At 39.0% G+C, this 7,672-nt stretch overlaps 1 protein-coding gene across 34 annotated transcripts in view; it reads left to right on the top strand.

Annotated features, from left to right (window-relative positions):
* TRDN (triadin) overlaps positions 1-7,672 on the top strand; it is a 366,530-nt gene that overhangs the window by 67,443 nt on the left and 291,415 nt on the right. The gene's annotated exons all lie outside the window — the stretch shown is intronic.

Raw genomic sequence — 7,672 nt, forward strand, 5'->3', positions numbered from 1 at the left:
GGAAAGATGGCAGTATCTTTATTTTTCATATGAATTATAGTACCAAAAACTATCATGTGATTTCCAGTTCGTGGAAATTCAGACTTGATTGAAAATATTTTATTGACGAAGATGTTCTACACTCTGGTTAGGTGACAGTAGCATAACTAAGGCAGGGCAACTGGGACAGCAGCCCTAGGCACTAGCTTAAGGTGAGGAAGTGAAGTGGGGTCAGAAAAATAATATCTGCTGCTGCAGCATCCATATATCTGTGGTGGTGGCATCAGCAGTTGGAAGTTACTGCTGTTCCCATGTATCGCCACTGCCTTGGGCACCTAGCTGTCCTGTTACACCTCTACTCTCTGTCCTCTTGACACAAATGCTTGTGTCAGTTGAAGCCAACGCTTAAGTACAATCCGTCTAGCCATACAAAAAATACTACTAGATAAGCAAAACCACCATGCCATTAAATAATAAGGACCAGTTAGTTTTTGGGAAAAAATTCTGAAGCATGCATTATTCTTTCCAAAAGTGTACTACCTCTTGTTTATATTGGAAAAAAAATTGGCCTTAATTATACTATTAAAGGAGTAAACTCTCTCATAATACTGCTAAAAATTCTTACACAGATGTAACATATTTCAGTTTGGAAAGCAAAATAAATTGTTGGCATAAAGTCACTCATTTCAGAGCTTATGTCAGCACAAGTGACATTCTTAATAAGTAGTTAAGGAAATACAGATTAAATGAAGGTAGTGTAAAGTGGCTACATGACTGGTTGGATCAACTTGATCAACAAGTAGTCATCAATAGCTCAGTGTCCATTTGAGATGAGATCTCAAGCTGGGTCCCAAAGGGGTTGGTCCTAAGTCTGGTGTTGTTTCATATCTTCATTAATGATTTGGAGGATTGAGTTCACATTTCATACATTTGCAAATAGTAGCAACTTGGATGGAATTGCAGACACTCTTAGAGAAGGGGTTGGCAACCTACAACCCATGGGTCCGATGTCACAGTGGACCATCAGCTGAATATAAGCCAACAGGATGCTCTCGTTGCAAAAAAGGCCAACAGTAGACTGTGTTGTATTAATAGGAGTGTCAATTACAAGTAAAAGTATGTGATTCTTCCACTCTATTCAACACTGGTGCGACCTCACCTGGAGGACTGCATCCAGTTTGTGTCCCTCTACTTCAAAAAAGATGTGGACATGTTGGAAAGAGTCCAGCAGAGAGTGACAAAAATTATTAGAAGTTTGGGAAGCAAGACTTAAGATGAAACACTGGCAGAAGAAGCTTCTTTAGTCCAGAAAAAAGAAGGCTTAGACGGGATTTTATAACAGTCTTCAAATACCTGAAGAGTGATTGATAAACATTTACACTGCCAACTGGCATAGCTATACTGGTAAAACAGTTCTAGTGTAGGATTCTGAAAATAGGATTTGGACTCTCAAATCGTTCATGCAGTTTTGAAAATGTTATCCAATAATTAGTCTGGAAGATTGTAGAGAACAGACACATACCTTTTGGATATGTGCATTTGAGAAATACCTCAATAGCAGGAAATAAATGCTATCAGAATGTCCTTCTTCTAGCTGCAAATGAGCCAAAGAAACATAACATGAAAACTATGGCCTCATATTGAACTTGCCAATATGTCTGGATAATTAATTATTAAATTAATTTGTCCCTAAAGTATGTACACATTTGCGTATTTACTACTTTTAAAATTCAGTTGATTTTTCTTTTATATTTCCATATGTCAGTTTTCATTTTCCTGACTAAGAATTGTTGTTTCATAGTGCTATAAATGGTCCCTAAGCTACTTCTCACAAAGTGCTTTGTGAATCTTTTGTGTAAAGAAAAGATTTTATGTTAAAAAATCATTAATTTAGTTCTGAAAGTAAGAAATACAAAACTACTTTCCCAGGTATATTTTTTTGTATTTTTATTTTTTCCATAGCATTCATTTCTGTTAATGTTTTCTTAACAATCCTATCTTGCTTTTTATCCTGATCAATATAGCAATAGTGTATCCACTCAAAGAGAACATTCTATAGTGTGAAGAAAATATTTTTCACATTATCCAGAGAAAATACAGCTACTTACCCCTTAGGCAAGAGCAAATGTTCAATTCTAGTTTTCCGAGCTGCAAGGAGCAAAGGTTTGTAACTTGTGTTCACAAAGCCTTCACATCCAAACTGTACTGCTGTCTTCTTGAAGAGATGTATTGACCTCATGTGGTCATGAAAGATCCAGGGGACAGAAGCATAGCAGTACTTGGGGTTTTCAGGTCCTTCAGCTACCTCCAAAATTAGGGTGGCAGAACTCTAATTTGTTGTCAAAGCTCTAATTTTATGATGTTGCATAAAAATGTGTAGCTAAGCTTGTTGCTTTTAAACAAGGTGTGGAGTGATCACAGCCCTCTGGTCCTTCACACCCACTAAAGAGGCAGTACTAGAAGGACTGTAATAAAGGTTGGGCGCTTGCTGGGAAGAAAGAGATTATAATCTGCACTATGACTGCATGTGTCCCTGTCTCCCTCACACCACACAAGGAAAAAAATGTGAGATTTCACTCCCTCCAAGTGGGTATCTGTAGTCCAGAACTGGAATAAGAGCTGTTGTTTGGTGTGGGTTAAGAATAAACTTGAAGAAAATAATAGTTTATTTTCCACATGAAGAACAAGTACTCATTACTCCTCTTTACTGTCCATCTCATTTTTTTCCCACTAGAATATGAGTATAAACAGGGTCTTTCCAAATTTCTGACAAGATCACACAAAAGTAACGTTTGTATAGTTTCACATATATATTGGCTGAGACTGTTTCCCAGAACACCAAAATCCTTTAGCCCTGTATTTTCCATTGGCCTTTCCTTACCTGGTAATTTCAAGAGGGTAGGTAGCAAGTTGACTCCACTTACATGGTCCTCTAATTTGTTGTGATCAGAACGTGCAGTATAAAAATGTTTCCCTCAGCACATCAAGCATCTAGTGGCATTTTTACATGTGTTTTTGGATACCGCGCCGGGCGATTTTAATGAGTGAGCTGCACTAATTAAAAGTCCCCATGCGTCACGTGAATCAGCATCCCCATGGAACCCCATGCTGAAAAAATGGTGGTGGAGCACTTTGAACTAAAGCTCATTTAATGTGTTTTATTTCAAAGAGCTCCACTGCCATTTTTTCAGTGTGGGGACATGCAAGGATGCTGATAAACATGATGTGGAAGGCTGCTGGAGTGCATCGATTTCTGTGCTCCAGCAGACTGGATTAATTGAGTCTGCTCCAATGCACTGGAAATCCAGTGTGTCGGAGCAGGCTCCCCGCATGTCTATAGGAGTCCCTAGTGAGTACATCTACACATGTGCTTTACTGTGAAGTAAACTAATTAGCTCCACAGTAAAGCATCATGGTCCACATGTAAACCTATATTAGAACACAGTAAACTAATTGACAGCACACAGTAAACTAAAACACTACTATCTTATGATGGGGTCATTTACTGCACTGAAACACACATGAAAATGATGATTCGATAGGGGCCAGATTTCTGCCTGCTGCCAGGTTACATGGCTCCCTGTGCCCCAGCCACCCCTGCCCATTCCCCCCCAGCCACTTGATGCCACCACCTGTAACCCCAATGTACACCCTGTCAGCCCAGCTTGCTCTGCCCCAGCTTGTATTGCTGCTGTCCCGGGCACATGTGTATGCCTGGCTCAAATAGCTCTAGACTTTAATGTTTCACCTTAATTTCATGTGAACATGCCCCCAGTAGGAGGTAAGTACATCACCAACCATAACATTTTCAAAAGTATGTGCCAACCCAGTAGCTGACAAGAAACAGGGATCCTGGGCAGATTTCAGTGCTTGTTAATTATCTAACAAGGATAAGACACAAAATGTCTCTGGAAGTTGTTTGGAAGATAATTAGTGTAATATGAATGCATTTTAAGTTTTCAAAAGATAGAGGCTAAGGAAATATTCTCCAGGCTCAGTCTTATGGATTTTTAGTGGAGAGAACATTGAATCAATTTGTAATGGAAAAGTTGTTCTTGATGCTGACAAAGCTTAGCCACTTTCCTGACTAACACACACATTACTTCGCCTCATTCTGAGGATGGTATTTTCTGTCTGCATGAGTATGGGTAATACAGAGCCCCAGCAGTGATGTTTAACTGAAGACTTCTACCATTGTTTCTGAACTCCAGTATTGTAAAGAATGTAAACTTTACTTCTCAAAGCTATTATGCTATCTCAATCATACCAGTAGGTCTCTCAAAAAAGACTTTTAGGGAAAAATAATGTTACATGCAATTAATGACAGAAAGGATGAAAGAGCCTGTGTGTTTCCAGATTGATTTACACAATTCATAATTTATAACTTGCCCAATCATTTTTGGCCTGATAAAGTTAATAAAAGGAATGCACTTGAAACTAATTTTACATGCCAAGTGAAAATTCAGGAGCATGGCTCCATCCATCTCTGACTCATTAATTCTTTATTAAAATGTAACTAGTATTTCAGTTTCAGTTGGTACAAAAGCCATTCCAGAACAAAGTAATCTTGATATGTTTTTTTTTACTTTCCTCATCCCACCCTTTTCAGACTGTCACAAGCTCAGAGTTTGTAATGATTAGGGAAGAGCTTATGGGTGCATACAGTATGCATTGATCTGGATCCCAGAACTATGTTTAGAGGAGGGGGAGAAATCTTTATCTTAAGAAAATAAGAGCTAATAAATATTTGACGATCTTCCACTTCAAAGGCCCCAGCCACTGTGATGATCTTTTATATGACAAACACTACATACAATTTCCAGAGACTGTAGATGCTGCTTCAGCATCACTTAAGTCAAGGACCATGTGCAATGCTTTCTGTCCTGTAAGTTGTAAGATTGTCTTGGACTATGAAAACCCTACATCATACAGATGATTAGAATGTTTTCCCCTGATGAAAATATTGACTATTAAGTTTAAAATCAAACCTTAGAATAGTTAGATTTGGAATAGCCAAGGTGGTACCTAAAGTTTCATTTTCCTACATAGGATGCCCTACTTAGATGGACTTTTTATTCTATGGGGTCCTACAGTCTTCCATCTTGGGGGTGGAAACTGTGCATGATGGAAGATGTAGGCCAGCTCTTGAGCCCATTTCATAGTGTGGAACCATAAGAGAACTGAGTTATAACTCCCAGGAGTCACTGTGGGAGCAGTTCTGAATCCCAAATAAGGAATATGTGGGGTTTGTTCCTTCGTTCTAAAGAAAATGGAAACTGGACACTGAAAAGTTTCACTTGAAAAAAATGTGTTTTCTATTGAACCAGTGTAACTCAACCAGATACACTGAAATGCCCTGGAATATCAAGACCAGGGTGAAAGATCAATGGTTGAGTTCAATGTCTTTGTAATAAAATTGTGTTCTAAGAAATACAGGGCAATGTGTTGATGTATTTATGACTCCCAACTCACTTGGAGCCCTAAGAGCAAAAGGCAATTCATTTTATAGAAGTGGAATATTATTTGATTGACAGCAGATGGAAAAAGAACTATGCTTCATTGGTCTTGAAGTAGTAAAATATAAGCAGAGATGCTAGTATCAACTTTAGTTTTCATGTATGTAGGAGGCTGTGGGGGAAGGAGTGTACATTACCTTTTTTTCCACAAGTTGGAACATTTGATTGTTTAAAAATACAGTTCAAATTGATTTTAACAATATCTTTCACACAATGCCATCCACTTATGTACAGTTCTCCAAACAACCTGCTTGTATGGTCCTACAAAAAATATATCACCCTGAAATCAAAGCACTTATCAGGTTGGTGACAGGGATGCCAGAAACCAGTCTATTTAGTGTTTCTGAGGCTGACAGCTTAGGTGGAGGCATGCCAAAGTAGACCCTGAGTGAGGAAGCCAATTAAAATTTACACAATCAGATTCTAATTCAGGCTAAATCTGGAAGTACAAAGCAAAATCAATTTTGGTTCAATGAGCCAGCTGGAAATGCCTTCATTGTATAGAGTAACATAAAGCTTGCTGGTTTATCTTATGGTACTCATCATAGTTTTTATTTTCTTCTATAATTGTTTATTGCTATAAAGTCTGACAGAGATCCACTTCATACAGGGCCCAGATTCTCACTGGCTAGTATTATGTAACATGGGCTTCCATGGAACACAACAGCTGGGTGCAGCTGGCTTCTGCAGCAAGCTTTTAGAAGTCACTTCTGGAGAACGAAATATGGCTGGATTACTACTGCATTCTTGTAACCCCCAGTTGCCAAGATAGTGTTGTTAATGCTGTTTAAAACATAACACACCTTTAGCTTTATCTTGGCAGCTAAAAATTTGTGGGGGGGCTAGATTCAGATAAGAACTTGTGTGTATAACTCCTGCCTTTATCCCACTTTGGGTACCGAGGACCAAAACCAAGACTGAAATTCTTGCTCAGCTGTCACCTAATTTTGGAGGCACCTAACTTCCCTAAATACCCAAATTTCCAAGCTCAATGTTTTCCACATGCCTACAATTTTATTTCTGTACACTGCCAGAACTGGCTTTGTCTTGATAGTACTGAACATCTCAGTGTCTGGATTATGCCCAAATCCCAGCTGGAAAAAGTAGCCGTTCTTCTGTTTATGCCACCTGATGGGCTTCATACTCTGGGCATGTGTGGTAGCTGAGGCTCTGAACAGAATGTGGCAGCTGCTACCTTCTTTCAAAACATGCCTGGAGAAGGAGCTAGCACTTGCACATCCTTTAGTGAGTAGCACAGGGTGGGAATTCAGAATGTGGTAGACTTGGGTTCAATTTTTATTCTGGCTTCCAAATTGCATTGTGAGGCACCCTGATTCTCTCTTTATATTGTATAGGAAACTTAAGCACTTGAGTCAGAGTTGTAGCTTCCTCTTGCTGGACTGGCATCAGAAAGTTAGGCACTGGAGCACATAAGTATTGTGGGACATGGATTATGTTGTGGATCTAGTCTTTAGTCAAAACACAGCCCAGCTTTTAATGTTTGTAGTCACAAGTATTGTCTAATGTAAAGTTTACAAGGAAGCATAAATAATTTGCTGAGAGGATATCATTAAAACACAGGCAGGGACTAAAGCACTTTCTAGGGGATTAGTTACTGCCTAACGTTGTATTTTCCGAGTCACCGTGAGCTGGTCACTTACCCAGTTTTTGAAATGGGAATAATAACATTTTCTTTCTTCTATGCCTTGTGTGTCAATGTATGTGTGTTTATGTAGGTATGCCTAACACAAAGTGGCTGTCCTCTCAGCTGGGGCCTCCTTGATGCAAATAATTAATAACAAAGAATAATAATATGTATTCTGCTTAAACAGTGAGATAACAAAAAAACCAAGATCACAGTAAAGCAAGCAAGCTGAAAATGAGCCTCTGTTTGCTGATGAAAATTGAAAAGCCTTCTTCTACCTTATCATGAAGGGGCTGGGTCTTTTTATTCATACTAATATGAGGCTGAAGTGTGCTGCGAGAACACTGCTAGCACAGACTGCTTCAGGGAACTATAATTTACTTTTCTCTCTCCACCCCTCATCTTCCCCATGCTTGGTCTTTGTAGTGCAGGGTAAATGCAGGGCTGTTGTGAAACACTGTAAACGCTTGATAAAGAAAATTAACATAGTAAAGGGGGGTGGGTAGAGGGCAGACTTGCAAAACTGCATGTT

Source organism: Alligator sinensis, unplaced genomic scaffold, assembly GCF_000455745.1.
Source record: "Alligator sinensis unplaced genomic scaffold, ASM45574v1 scaffold562_1, whole genome shotgun sequence".
Lineage (NCBI taxonomy): Eukaryota > Metazoa > Chordata > Crocodylia > Alligatoridae > Alligator > Alligator sinensis.